Source organism: Orcinus orca, chromosome X (genome assembly GCF_937001465.1).
Source record: "Orcinus orca chromosome X, mOrcOrc1.1, whole genome shotgun sequence".
Taxonomy (NCBI): Eukaryota; Metazoa; Chordata; class Mammalia; order Artiodactyla; family Delphinidae; genus Orcinus; species Orcinus orca.
Genome location: NC_064580.1, coordinates 33,074,997 through 33,090,597, shown reverse-complemented (window position 1 = coordinate 33,090,597; position 15,601 = coordinate 33,074,997). Strand labels below are relative to the sequence as shown.

At 36.4% G+C, this 15,601-nt stretch overlaps 1 protein-coding gene across 1 annotated transcript in view; it reads right to left on the bottom strand.

The window, feature by feature from the left end:
* CFAP47 (cilia and flagella associated protein 47) overlaps window positions 1–15,601 on the bottom strand; it is a 541,109-nt gene that overhangs the window by 57,898 nt on the left and 467,610 nt on the right.

Genomic DNA, 15,601 nt, shown 5'->3' with positions numbered 1-15,601 from the left:
TAGATGGATGTAGAGAATATTATACTTAGTGAAGTAAGTCAGACAGAGAAAAACAAATATATGGTGTCACTTATATGTGGAATCTAAAACATAATACAAATGAATCTATATAGAAAACAGAAACAGACTCACAAACATAGAAAAAAAAAAATTATGGTTACCAAAGAAGAAAGGGAGGAGGGGAGGGATAAATTAGGAGTATGCGATTAATGGATACAAACTATTATACATAAAATAGATAAGCAACAAGAATTTACTATATAGCACAAGAAACTATATTCAGTATCTTATGATAACCTATAATGGAAAAATATATATTATAACTGAATCACTTTGCTGGTACAACTGTAACTAACACAATATTGTAAATCAACTGTGCTTCAATTAAAAAGTTTTTAAGTTAATGATATGGAAAAGTTTTACAAATTAATGGCAGATGTAAAACAACGCAGTATCATTAAAAATTGGCAAAAGTTATGAAAATACAATTTACAAAAAGTCAAATGTAAACATTAATGTTAGATCTGAAAGTTCTGCTTCCTGGAACCCAATGGACTTCTTAATTAGCCAACTGAATGGCTTCATGTTGACAACAGAGGCATTAATTTTCAAAGAAGGGGATGTTACCTAACATTTATCTATCTGTCTACCTACATATCTATATTTAAATATAGCTAAAATAGAACACTGACATTTTTAAAAGTCACATAAAAATGACACTAACTAAAATTATATCTGATTAGTTTCAATTAGATATAGAAAATTATGTGGAAAAACAAAGGCCTGATGTTTTAAAGAAAAATATAAATAGAGCAACACAGTTAAATGTATCTTCCCTATGTGCTTTTCTGCCAGGAATCTTTATCTAACCAGAAGTAGGATTCCCTAACATTGCAATTACTCTGTGGACAACAATCTAAATTAAGGCTCTAAATATTTTCTTTTAAATTGAAGATAAAATTTAATTATCCCTTACAGAAATTATTTCACGGTATAAAATGTTTTGAATAGTGTGATAATCCTTTTACTATTGCATCATGGAATATCAAGAGTACTAAAGCGATATGATAGTCATTGTATGAGTACTTTTAATTATATTACCCTTTCTCATTAAAATGACTAAAGGTTTTCTACTCTCGAGTAAAATGTTATTTTAAGCAAAGCCTTTTTTGTTATCTGGGAAGCAATAAGAGAAAATATAATAGTGAGCTGTTACACTTAAAATCAGTAATAAAATATTGAGTATAAATGATCATAAAGGTAGCTTATATTATGTGAAAACAAATTGTATATTTTCTGTTGCTCTAATATCACAAAAAGAATGAGATATATTGCTAATACTGTCACTTTTTTTAAAAGGTGATCTAAAGTGGTTTTAAGCATGATTTGTCCATTAGAACACATGCAAAAAACATTTAAAAAATAAAATTTAAATGTTTTTGAAGGCACAAATCTGCTGAACTAGTGAAAATACATAAAATGACATTGATACAAAGATGCACTATCACAGAAATGTCATTTCTTCTTATATGTATAGAGTTATAATTTAAATTATAAATTTAAAATAATTCCAGTAAATATTCTATCAGGTTTTCTCTGGAGGTAGTCAAGTTTATTGTAAGGTTCCTACAGATAAATAAATAGGGAAGAACAGCTAATAAAATCTTAGAATGGAAAAGCAATATGCAAGAGCCATCTTCACCACGTATTAAAGCACATTATAAAGACTCTCTAATTAAAACAGTGTAGTTTTGGCTCTAAAAGACAGATCAGTAGAATAGTAGAGATAACCCAGAAAGGACCCAAGTACATACGGCAGTGTAGTCTATCATAATGTTGGCATGTCAAATCAGTAGGGATAAGATGGGCTTTTAAATAAATCTTGAAGAAATAGATAGCCATTTGGGTAAATTAGGTGGAGAGAAACACCATGTTCTTGGATTGAAAGACTCAATAACTCAGTATTTCTAAGATGCCAGTTGCCCCCAAATCAAAGTATACTTTCAATACAATTCAAAGTCCTCACGGGGGTATGTGTGTGTATCTGTGTTCCTGTGTGTGTTTGGAAATTAACTAGCTGATTTTGAAATTATTATGAAAGTGCAAAGGATCTAGAATAACTAAGAAAATCTTGAAGAAGAGGAAAAATTTGAAGGATTTACGTTACTACGTGTTAAGACTTGCCATATAGCTATAGTAAAGACATACGGTATTGCTGCAAAAATATATGAATAGACAACTAGAAATGAATAGAGTACAGAAAGAGACTCATACACATTCTGCCAGTGGATTTAGGAGAAAAGCGTCACTGCAATTTAAGGACGGAAAGGATGGCTTTTTCTTTAAATGGTGCTAGGACAATTAGGTATACATAATGAATAAAATGAACCTTGACTCTGATATCTTATCATATTTTAAATTATTGATATAAGTATCAGGAAAAGTGAATAATGCTTCAAGTAAAAAGAGGAATATATCTTCATGACTTTATGTCCCAAGCTATCAAGATTATTGCCAGTATACAGTACCTAGATACCAGCTTTCTGGGAGAATTGCCTTCAGCTGAAGACAGTCACCTGACCAAGGTTAAACTCCTTTCCAGGATTAGACTACATTTCATGATGGATTGATGGGATGGGGGGTGGGAGGGTTGTGAGTGAGGAAATGAGATATAAAATTCTGGCTTCCTCATCCCAAATTGGGGAAACTCTGAAGAACTATCCTAGTTTCGGTGCTTGCCAGGGTGTGAAATGACACCTTTGTCCCCACCTCCCTCTGTTAAGCTTTGCTTCATCCTCTTCTTCCCCCAGTGCTGTGGGTCCTCATACACTTCTCCCTAATACAATTCCTGCATGCTAACCTCCTTGTCAGAGACTGCTTCCCAGGAAAACCTTTTTGGCAACAGTGACATTTAAGATACTTCTGAGTGAAAGCTGGACAGATATTTAAAATTTTTATTTTATTATTTACTGATTGACGTTTTAAAGCTGTCTTCTATTTATAACAGTATTTTGTAGTTGAGTAAGAGCCCAAGCCCTACATTCAAACACAAGCTCCAGCACATACTGTGGGTGTGATCTTGGATATAACTCCTGCACGTCTCAGTATACTCATCTCTAACATAGGGTTATTAATAGAATCTATCTCATAGGGTTGTTGTGAAGACTAAATGAATTAATATTTGTAAAGTGCTTAAAATAGTTCCTGGAACAGAGTACATTGCTACTGCTCATGACAAGTGACACTGCTTTCTACTAAAATACAATTAGGTAAATTATTATATAGGTAATACAAGGGAATGCCAAAATTTGTGAAAGTGGTATATGAATTTACTGATTTTTTAAAATTAAAATGTTGAATGAATAGAATACGTAAAGGATTAGGGATATCGAAAGGAAGAACAAGGTTGCATTATTTTTTAAATATAGTTATAGATATCTACAAAGTTGGATACTCTTAAAATATAGATATAAATACAGAAATAGATATCTACTGTCAAGATATCCTTTTCTAGAAAAGGTATTCACCAAGGTAACAAGACTGTTTCATCAACGAGTAGTTGATGAAAATTAAAATCATTTGTCTCATAACTGTTTCACCTAAAAAACAAATGGATTTCAGAAGAAAAATAACTGCTATTTATTTCTTTGCTCATTTTTCAGAAATATATTTCCTGGCATGTACTGGCAGTGTACTAGGTCTTGTTTCATCTAAAACTGAAGAAAATCAGGAATCCATCTTTGGGTTTACCTATTTTCATCTATACAAGTAATACTAATAAACAATACTTGTATATACCTTTAGTGTTTAGACATTTCTTCACATGCACAACTGTGTTTGTTCTTCAAAAAATATCCTATTAGGTAAAACTGATTTTCATTCTTTCTGATGTCCAAAACAGGGTCTAGAAAGTACAGAAACCAGCTCAAGCTAACACAGCTTTTCCACATCACAGTCAAAACCAGAACACAGATTCTCACACTGCAAGTCTAATGCCCTATCCCTGCAGCTTGACTCCTTTACTAAAGTCCTACGTCTAATTTTATACATATATAGATTTGTAAACTAGTACCTTACTCCCTAGCGCTACACTATGATATATAATAATGCTAATCCACTGCCCCCATTTTTTTAAAACTATCACAGTCAGAGGACCCAGGAAAATGTTTCAGCTAAGACTGTTTTCTCAAGAGTTTAATCTTGATTTTGCTTCAGTGACATTTGATTACTTCCTAGTAAAAGAGAAAAGGAACACTGCAACTCTTATACATGTATCACCGTTGCAGAAGGATGGCTTCTGAGATCACAATTCACCTATACTCTTGTCTCATTTTTGGTTCCTCGACCTAATTAGATGTGTACACAAGAATGAGCTTCAAACTGAAAACCTGGCAGGTTAAGATTCTTTGCTGACAGGAAGACCCTTTTTTTAAATTTTTTTTTTTTAACTCCTGTCTAGTTTCTGTCACCAGTTTTGAAAGAAAGATAATGAAAAGAACAGTGAAACTACTAAAAACAAAATGAAGTATAGCCCAGAACTCATTCTAAGGAAGAAAAATTCTAGGAAAACAAAAATGTTTCCTTGGAGGAATGAAATGGACGTGAACATCTTTTTCCAATGTAAAAAAAAAGTGTCAATGGCTAGAGTTCTTGTCTTGGTATGTATGTATGTATGTATGTATTTATGTATGTATCTATCCATCCACCCATCTATCCATCTATCGTTCCATCAACCCACCCACCCACCCATCCAATTTTATTAAGGGATTTCAGCAATGCAAAGGAACTTAAAATTTCAGAAAGAAGTTAATATGAGGAGTATTTGCAGAAATTATTTTTATCCATGTCCTTTTGTCATATATAGAACAAAATGTTGGTAAAGTCAGGCTGTGACTGGGATGATGCATAGACTAGCTTACCATGGACTGAAGCAGAAGCATTCACATTTGAGGAATATATACTAGTCTTACCAGCTATCACTTGGTTTCCCTTTAATGCCTAGCACTTAACTGAATTGAACTGAACGCACTGTCACATTACTTGGCAAACTGGACGATACAAGTTTAGAACCTCTCCACTCAATCAATTCATCTGAGATCATGTAGATGTAGAAAGACTTAGTTTTAAGGATACAAATGCTTTATATGGTATATGAGATTTTCCCTAGAAGCAATTTTTACAATATGGTCAATGAATCCCAAAGTCTCTAAAAATGCCAATAGCAGTGTAAGAAACAGAGATCCCATTTCTGTTGTACCCTTACTGTTTATGCTCCCCAAATCATCAGGGATATCCATAACACTAATATAATACCATATAAGAATACCAGAGCAAATAACAAATTTCTTGAAAATAAACAAACCCCTTTGGAGATTTTATTATATGAGCAGCAGAGACTATATTTGGAACTGTCAACCCACTGCACAGTCAGGGTGGTCCATTGCTAGTTGAAAAATCTAGCAAAGACGGCATTAAATTTGAAAAACATTTGAAGACAGCAAGAACAATATAAACTATAATTAAGAAAGTACGCTTAGGGACTTCCCTGATGGTCCAGTGGCTAAGACTCTACTCTCCCAATGCAGGGGGCCTGGGTTCGATCCCTAGTCAGGGAACTAGATCCCACATGCCACAACTAAGAGTTCACATGCCTCAACTAAAGATCCTGCATGCTGCAACTAATGATCCCACATGCTGCAACTAAAGACTCTGCATGCTGCAACTAAAGATTCCGCATGCCGTAACTAAAGATCCGGCACGCCACGATGAAGACCCCGCACACGGCAATGAAGATCCCACATGCTGAACTAAGACCCGGCGCAGCCAAATAAATAAATAAATATTTAAAAATAAATAAATATCTATGTACCAAACAGCATTGCCTTAAAATATTCAAAGCAAAATTTTAAAAAGAGAAAGTACATTTATAATTTTTCAAATCTGAAGATTTTAAAATAGAACACAATGTTGGTCTCTGTGTTGCACAGAAATTACATTATATATAATTGCTAACTGGATTATTTAGTTAGTTTTTAATTTGAAAATATCTTAAAAATTACTTGCAGCAGAATAAAGAACCAGGAATTTAAAAAGAAACAAACAAAAAATAAGCAGTCATTTCAATATATAAGTAGTCCAAAATTAGTAAACAAAAAAGAAAATTTTATTAACTAATACAATAAGATAGTTGACTTTGGTAAAAGAAACAATAATTTCCATAATTCCTATACTCTATGTTTACAGTCGATGATTCCCTGCCATTTTATTAATTTATTTACCTTTTGACCACCTTTACCCATTATTTGTATTATTTAAATAAAAGAACTGCCACTGGAAACTTTATGTTTTTTTCATGGAAAAACGAACTTTATTAATATTTATAAATACTGTGCTCAAAAATATTGAGGAAGGGCTTCCGGGAAGATGGAGGAAGAGTAACACGTGGAGGTCACCATCCTCCCCACAAATAGGTCAAAAATACATCTACATGTGGAACAACTCCTACAGAACACCTACTGAACGCTGGCAGAAGACCTCAGACCTCCCAAAACGCAAGAAACCCCCCATGCACCTGGGTAGGGCAAAAGAAAAAACAATAAACAGAGACAAAAGAATAGGGACGGGACCTGCACCACTGGGAGGGAGCCATGAAGGAAGAAAGGTTTCCACACACTAGGAAGTCCCTTCGCGGGCGGAGACTGCGGGTGGCAGAGGGGGAAAGCTTCGGTGCCGCAGGGGAGAGCGCAGCAACAGGGGTGCCGACCAGCACTCATCAGCCCGAGAGGCTTGTCTGCTCACCTGCTGGGGCAGGCAGGGGCTGGGAGCTGAGGCTCAGGCTTCGGTCGGAACGCAGGGAGAGGACTGGGGTTAGTGGCATGAACACAGCCTGCAAGGGGTTAGTGCGCCACGGCTAGCCGGGAGGGAGTCCGGGAAAAAGTCTGGACCTGCCAAAGAGGCAAGAGACTTTTTCTACCTCCTTGTTTCCTGGTGCGCGAGGAGAGGGGATTAAGAGCGCTGCTTAAAAGAGCTCCAGAGACGGGCGCGAGCTGCGGCTAAAAGCGCGGACCCCAGAGACGGACATGAGACGCTAAGGCTGCTGCTGCCGCCACCAAGAAGTCTGTGTGCGAGCACAGGTCACTATCCACACCCCACTTCCGGTGAGCCTGTGCAGCCTGCCACTGCCAGGGTCCCGGGATACAGGGTCAACTCCTCCAGGAGAACGCATGGCGCCCCTCAGGCTGGTTCAACGTCACGCCGGCCCCTGCCGCCGCAGGCCTGCCCTGCACGCCGTACTTCTCCCTCCCCCCATTCTGAGTGAGCCAGAGCCCCCGATTCAGCGGCTCCTTTAACCCCGTCCTGTCTGAGCGAAGAACAGACGCCCTCCAGCGACCTACACGCAGAGGCGGGGCCAAATCCAAAGCTGAGCCCCTGTGAGCTGTGAGAACAAAGAAGAGAAGGGGAAATCTCTCCCAGCAGCCTCAGAAGCAGCGGATTAAAGCTCCACATTCAACCTGACATACCCTGCATCTGTGGAATACATGAATAGACAACCCATCATCCCAAATTAAGGAGGTGGACTTTGAGAGCAAGATTTATGATTTTTTCTCCTTTTCCACTTTTTCTGAGTGTGTATGTGGATGCTTCTGTGTGAGATTTTGTCTGTATAGCTTTGCTTCCACCATTTGTCCTAGGGTTCTATCCGTCCGTTTTATTTTTGTTGTTTGAATTTTTTTTCCTTTTTTTGTCTTAATAATTATATATTTATTTTAATACCTTTATTATATTTTATCTTACTTTATTTTATTTTACTTTATCTCCTTTCTTTTTTTCCTTCCTTGCCTCCTTCCTTCCTACCTCCCTCCCTCCTCCTTCTTTCTTTCTTTCTTTCCTTCCTTCCTTCCTTCCTTTCTTTCTCTCTTTTTCCTTCTACTAATTCTTTCTTTCTACTTTTTCTCCCTTTTATTCTGAGCCGTGTGGATGAAAGGCTCTTGGTGCTGCAGCCAGGAGTCAGTGCTGTGCCTCTGAGGTGGGAGAGCCAACTTCAGGACACTGGTCCACAAGAGACCTCCAGGCTCCACATAATATCAAACGGCAAAAATCTCCCGGAGATCTCCATCTCAACAACAGCACCCTGATTCACTCAATGACCAGCAAGCTACAGTGCTGGACATCCTATGGCAAACAACTAGCAAGACAGGAACACAGCCCCACCCATTAGCAGAGAGGCTGCCTAAAACCATAATAAGTCCACAGACACCCCAAAACACACCACCAGACGTGGACCTGCCCACCAGAAAGACAAGATCCAGCCTCATCCACAGGAACACAGGCACTAGTCCCCTCCACCAGGAAGCCTACACAACCCACTGAAACAACCTTAGCCACTGGGGACAGACACCAAAACAACGGGAACTACGAACCTGCAGCCTGCAAAAAGGAGACCCCAAACACAGTAAGATAAGCAAAATGAGAAGACAGAAAAACACACAGCTGATGAAGGAGCAAGATAAAAACCCACCAGACCTAACAAATGAAGAGGAAATAGGCAGTCTACCTGAAAAAGAATTCAGAATAATGAGAGTAAAGATGATCCCAAATCTTGGAAACAGAATGGACAAAATGCAAGAAACATTTAACAAGGACCTAGAAGAACTAAAGATGAAACAAACAACGATGAACAACACAATAAATGAAATGAAAAACACTCTAGATGGGATCAATAGCAGAATAACTGAGGTAGAAGAATGGATAAGTGACCTGGAAGATAAAATGGTGGAAATAACTACTGTAGAGAAGAATAAAGAAAACAGAATGAAAAGAACTGAGGACAGTCTCAGAGACCTCTGGGACAACATCAAACACACCAACATTCCAATTATAGGACTTCCAGAGAAAAAGAGAAAAAGAAAGGGACTGAGAAAATATTTGAAGAGATTATAGTTGAAAACTTCCCTAATATGGGAAAGGAAATAGTTAATCAAGTCCAGGAAGCACAGAGAGTCCCATACAGGATATATCCAAGGAGAAATACGCCAAGACATATATCAAGCAAACTGTCCAAAATTAAATACAAAGAAAACATATTAAAAGCAGCAAGGGAACAACAACAAATAACACACAAGGGAATCCCCATAAGGTTAACAGCTGATCTTTCAGCAGAAAGTCTGCAAGCCAGAAGGGACTGGCAGGACATATTTAAAGTGATGAAGGAGAAAAACCTGCAACCAAGATTACCCTACCCAGCAAGGATCTCATTCAGATTTGATGGAGAAATTAAAACCTTTACAGACAAGCAAAAGCTGAGAGAGTTCAGCACCACCAAACCAGCTTTACAACAAATACTAAAGGAACTTCTCTAGGCAAGAAACACAAGAGAAGGAAAAGACCTACAATAACGAACCCAAAACAATTAAGAAAATGGGAATAGGAACATACATATTGATAATTACCTTAAATATAAATGGACTAAATGCTCCCACCAAAAGACACAGATTGGCTGAATGGATACAAAAACAAGACCCATATATTTGCTGTCTACAAGAGACCCACTTCAGACCTAGAGACACATACAGACTGAAAGGGAGGGGATGGAAAAAGATATTTCATGCAAATGGAAACCAAAAGAAAGCTGGAGTAGCAATTCTCATATCAGACAAAATAGACTTTAAAATAAAGACTATATTAGAAGAGACAAAGAAGGACACTACATAATGATCAAGGGATTGATCCAAGAAGATATAACAATTGTAAATATTTATGCACCCAACATAGGAGCACCTCAATACATAAGGCAAATACTAACAGCCATAAAAGGGGAAATCAACAGTAACACATTCATAGTAGGGGACTTTAACACCCCATTTTCACCAATGGACAGATCATCCAAAATGAAAATAAATAAGAAAACACAAGCTTTAAATGACACATTAAACAAGATGGACTTCATTGATATTTATAGGACATTCCATCCAAAAGCAACAGAATACACATTTCTCTCAAGTGCTCATGGAACATTCTCCAGGATAGATCATATCTTGGGTCACAAATCAAGCCTTGGTAAATTTAAGAAAATTGAAATCGTATCAAGTATCTTTTCCGACCACAACGCTACGAGACTAAATATAAATTATAGGAAAAGATCTGTAAAAAATACAAACACGGGGAGGCTAAACAATACACTACTTAATAACGAAGTGATCACTGAAGAAATCAAAAAATACCTAGAAACAAATGACAATGTAGACACGACGACCCAAAATCTATGGGATGCAGCAAAAGCAGTTCTAAGAGGGAAGTTTATAGCAATACAATCCTACCTTAAGAAACAGGAAACATCTTGAATAAACAACCTAACCTTGCACCTAAAGCAATTAGAGAAAGAAGAACAAAAAATCCCCAAAGTTAGCAGAAGGAAAGTAATCATAAAAATCAGATCAGAAATAAATGAAAAGGAAATGAAGGAAACGATAGCAAAGATCAATAAAACTAAATGCTGGTTCTTTGAGAAGATAAACAAAATTGATAAACAATTAGCCAGACTCATCAAGAAAAAAAGGGAGAAGACTCAAATCAATAGAATTAGAAATGAAAAAGGAGAAGTAACAACTGACACTGCAGAAATAAAAAAGATCATGAGAGATTACTACAAGCAACTCTATGCCAATAAGGTGACAACCTGGAAGAAATGGACAAATTCTTAGAAATGCACAACCTGACAAGACTGAATCAGGAAGAAATAGAAAATATGAACAGACCAATCACAAGCACTGAAATTGAAAGTGTGATTAAAATCTACCAACAAACAAAAGCCCAGGACCAGAGGGCTTCACAGGCGAATTCCATCAAACATTTAGAGAAGAGCTAACATCTATCCTTCTCAAACTCTTCCAAAATCTAGCAGAGGGAGGAACACTCCCAAACTCATTCTACGAGGCCACCATCACCCTGATACCAAAACCAGACAAGGATGTCACAAAGAAAGAAAACTACAGGCCAATATCACTGATGAACATAGATGCAAAAATCCTCAACAAAATACTAGCAAACAGAATCCAACAGCACATTATACGGATCATACACCATGATCAAGTGGGGTTTATTCCAGGAATGCAAGGATTCTTCAATATACGCAAATCAATCAACGTGATACACCATATTAACAAATTGAAGGCGAACAACCATATGATCATCTCAGTAGATGCAGAGAAAGCTTTCGACAAAATTCAACACCCATTTATGATAAAAACCCTGCAGAAAGTAGGCACAGAGGGAACTTTCCTCCGCATAATAAAGGCCATATATGACAAACCCACAGCCAACATCATCCTCAATGCTGAAAAACTGAAAACATTTCCACTAAGATCAGGAACAAAACAAGGTTGCCCACTCTCACCACTCTTATTCAACATAGTTTTGGAAGTTTTAGCCACAGCAATCAGAGAAGAAAACGAAATAAAAGGAATCCAAATTGGAAAAGAAGAAGTAAAGCTGTCACTGTTTGCAGATGGCATGATACTATACATAGAGAATCCTAAAGATGCTACCAGAAAACTACTAGAGCTAATCAATGAATTTGGTACAGTAGCAGGATACAAAATTAATGCACAGAAGTCTCTGGCATTCCTATACACTAATGATGAAAAATCTGAAAGTGAAATCAAGAAAACACTCCCATTTACCACTGCAACAAAAAGAATAAAATATCTAGGAATAAACCTACCTAAGGAGATAAAAGACCTGTATGCAGAAAATTATAAGACACTGATGAAAGAAATTTAAGATGATACAAATAGATGGAGAGATATACCATGTTCTTGGATTGGAAGAATCAACATTGTGAAAATGACTCTACTACCCAAAGCAATCTACAGATTCAGTGCTATCCCTATCAAACTACCACTGGCATTTTTCACAGAAGTAGAACAGAAACTTTCACAATTTGTATGGAAACATAAAAGACCCTGAATAGCCAAAGCAATCTTGAGAACGAAATACGGAGCTGGAGGAATCAGGTTCCCTGACTTCAGACTATACTACAAAGCTACGGTAATCAAGAGAGTATGGTACTGGCACAAAAACAGAAAGATAGATCAATGGAACACGATAGAAAGCCCATAGATAAACCCACACGCATATGGTCACCTTATCTTTGATAAAGGAGGCAGGAATGTACAGTGGAGAAAGGACAGCCTCTTCAATAAGTGGTGCTGGGTAAACTGGACAGGTACATGTAAAAGTATGAGATTAGATCACTCCCTAACACCATACACAAAAATAAGCTCAAAATGGATTAAAGACCTAAATGTAAGGCCAGAAACTATCAAAATCTTAGAGGAAAACACAGGCAGAACACTCTATGACATAAATCACAGCAAGATCCTTTTTGACCCACCTCCTAGAGCAAAGCAAATAAAAACAAAAATAAACAAATGGGACCTAATGAAACTTCAAAGCTTTTGCACAGAAAAGGAAACCATAAACAAGACCAAAAGACAACCCTCAGAATGGGAGAAAATTTTTGCAAATGAAGCAAGTGACAAAGGATTAATCTCCAAAATTGACAAGCAGCTCATGCAGCTCAATAACAAAAAAACAAACAACGCAATCCAAAAATGGGCAGAAGACCTAAACAGACATTTCTCCAAAGAAGATATACAGATGGCCAACAAACACATGAAAGAATGCTCAACATCATTAATCATTAGAGAAATGCAAGTCAAAACTACAATGAGATATCATCTCACACCAGTTAGAATGGCCATCATCAAAAAATCTAGAAACAATAAATGCTGGAGAGGGTGTAGAGAAAAGGGAACCCTCGTGCACTGCTGGTGGGAATGTAAATTGATACAACCACTGTGGAGAACAGTAAGGAGGTTCCTTAAAAAACTACAAATAGAACTACCATATGGCCCAGCAATCCCACTACTGGGCATATACCCTGAGAAAACATAATTCAAAAAGAGTCATGTACCAAAATGTTCGTTGCAGCTCTTTTTACAATAGCCCAGAGATGGAAACAACCTAAGAGTCCATCATCGGATGAATGGATAAAGAAGATGTGGCACATACATACAATGGAATATTACTCAGCCATAAAAAGAAACAAAATTGAGCTATTTGTAATGAGGTGGATAGACCTAGGATCTGTCATACAGAGTGAAGTAAGTCAGAAAGAGAAAGACAAATACCGTATGCTAACACATATATATGGAATTTAAGAAAAATCATGTCATGAAGAACCTAGGGGTAAGACAGGAATAAAGACACAGACCTACTAGAGAATGGACTTGAGGATATGGGGAGGGGGAAGGGGAAGCTGTGACAAAGTGAGAGAGAGGCATGGACATATATACACTACCAAACGTAAGGTAGGTAGGTAGTGGGAAGCAGCCGCATAGCACAGGGATATCCGCTCGGTGCTTTGTGACCGCCTGGAGGGGTGGGATAGGGAGGGTGGGAGGGAGGGAGACGCAAGAGGGAAGAGATATGGGAATATATGTATATGTATTACTGATTCACTTTGTTATAAAGCAGAAACTAACACACCATTGTAAAGCAATTATACTCCAATAAAGATGTAAAAAAATATTAAAAATGAGAAAAAAAAATATTGAGGAAATAAGTGGTCATGGATAAGAAGATTAAATATTGTAAAGATGTAGTTCTTCCCAAATTTGTCTATAGGTTTAATGTAATTTCAATCAAATGTTTACTGGGACTTTTCAGAACTTGTTAAAAAGTTGTTCTAATTTTTTTTTTCCAGAAAGATAAATAGATGATAAAAGGAAGGAAATGATTTAAATGATAATGAGAAAATAGAAATAAAATAAGAAAACATAAACCTGTAGAATTTAAACCGTATGGCACTGGAACAAGACCGGAAATACAGATCTATGTAACAGAGTATAGATGATTGAATATAGGATGTCACATTGCAAAAATAAATAACAAGAGAATAATAATTATTATTCAATTAAAAGACTGAAATCTTGCTAATTAATGGGGAATCAAATTAGATTGTAATTACAGAGCAAAAAAGCAAAATCTGGATGAATTAAAGGAGCCAGTGAAAAAGATACCTACCTACCTATAATTCTTTCCCCATTATAAACAAAGGAGAAGAAAAAAAGAAAATAGAGGTGTAGTTTCAATTGATTCACATGCAGAAAGGCTTTTAAAGTGCAGAATCAATGGAAAAAATGAAAAAAAAGAAAATGTCTCATATATTTAATGGATAAGTAAAATTAAAATATAAGCAGACATATAAATAGTTACTACAAATACAACAAAGTTGTTATTTGGCACTGAGGTGATTTCCAATTTTTGCTGTTATAAATAATTCAATATCAAACATCTTTGTGGATAAATAATCCATCTTTTGATTATTTCTTGAAAAGATCTCACTGGAATTGGAATTACTGGGTCAAAAAGGTGGTAATGTCTATGGTTCTTTATATACATTACACTAAGTGCTTTTCAGAAATTATGTAGTGATTTATACTCCACTAATCAGTGTTTGTTCCAATTTCATCACAGTTTAATTGAAATAGAAAAATTTTTTTAAAATGGATAAAGAAAACTTAGCTGGCTATCATTTAAATCAAGATCTATTTGAATATTAGTGACTTTGAACATATTTTCTGTCATTCTTTGGCCATCGGTACTTCCTCTTTTGTGAACTGCAGTTCATACTCCTTTTAATACATTGCAAAGAAAGAGAAAACAGAGATGTTGAAATCAGACATATGGTAGTTCGGCTTTGCCAGTAAGCAACTGTTTTGATTTTGTGTAAGTTAATTTTTCTGAATTGCAATCTCCTTGATTCAATAATAATAATAATAACACCTATACAATGGAGTTGTTGTGAGTATCAAATGAAATAAATTAATGAGATTCAGGATGCTAATAAAAATGACTATAGTAAATATAAAAGAAAGTCATGAACTCACTTATATTGGAATGTTAGTAGTAGTTACTGATTTTAGTTATTATTTTTGTAATAATTATTATAATTATAATATATAACATATAATTATAATAATTATAATATATAATTATATGTTATATATAATATATATATTTATATATATAATATACAATTATTATTATTTTAAGATAATTTGTATTTTATCATATGTACAATAATTAGTTTTTTGTAATGGAAAGTATTTTAAGCAAATTCATATTTTGTGAGCCTTAGATTTTTAAGCAAATTCATTATTTCTTATGCCTTAGATTTTTTTTCCTATTCATCAATATGCAGTTGGGATTACTAATACATGTACACCCTATAATACATTTTCAGGGAATTGTCAGCTTTGCAAAGATGGAATTATTTTCATAAGTGTGAGCAGCTTTAGCACACTAGTTTTTTTGTTTTTTGCGGTACGCGGGCCTCTCACTGTTGTGGCCTCTCCCGCTGCGGAGCACCGGCTCCGGACGCGCAGGCTCAGCGGCCATGGCTCACGGGCCCAGCCGCTCCGCGGCATGTGGGATCTTCCCGGACCGGGGCACGAACCCATGTCCACTGCATCGGCAGGTGGACTCTCAACCACTGCGCCACCAGGGAAGCCTCACACTAGGCATTTTTAATTTTCCA